Source organism: Gekko japonicus, unplaced genomic scaffold (genome assembly GCF_001447785.1).
Source record: "Gekko japonicus isolate JY-2015 unplaced genomic scaffold, Gekko_japonicus_V1.1 scaffold58, whole genome shotgun sequence".
NCBI classification, from domain to species: domain Eukaryota; kingdom Metazoa; phylum Chordata; class Lepidosauria; order Squamata; family Gekkonidae; genus Gekko; species Gekko japonicus.
In genome coordinates, this window is record NW_015162475.1 from 691,499 (window position 1) to 692,118 (window position 620).

Below are 620 nucleotides of genomic sequence, written 5' to 3' on the forward strand. Positions count from 1 at the left end.
TCTCGGCGGGCAGGGGGGAGGAGGAGGAGCCCAGCGGGGAGGGGAAGCGCGGAGAGGGGGGCGCCGTCGGGTGGAAGAGGAGGAGGAGGAGGAGGGCTCGGCAGCTGCAGCTCCCTCAGGCCAGAAAGTTGTGCAGTGACTGTGGGGCGTGAGGTCACTTTTTTCGAGTCGAGAAACGAAGCCCAGGGCTGGAAAGACAATTATACTGGGGAGGGAAGAGGGTGAATACCAGAAAAAAAGAAAGAGTCCCCCTCCGTCAGCTGGGGACTCTCCTCCTCGCGTTGCAACGTGGCGCTGCTTTTCAGGGCAGGGGCGGGAGGAGGAGGCCTCTGTTCTCGTCAGGCCCCCGGGCAGCAGACTCCCACCCGCTCAGCCCCGACTCACCCCGGGGTCCTCTGTAAGGCGAAAGTGGATTGCTGCCCGCGGGAGGTGGTGGGGCTCTTCTCAGAGTTTGCAACCAGCCAAAGGAGGCTGAGGCCCGCGCCCCTTCCTCGGGCTACCTCGCCTTCGTTTCTTTTTCGCGAGGAGGATCGATCTAGAAATCCGGGGGGGGCGGGCAATTCAAAACTGGGGGGGCACTTTCCCCCTTTGCCCCACTTCCAAGGCCCTTGACAGGCCGG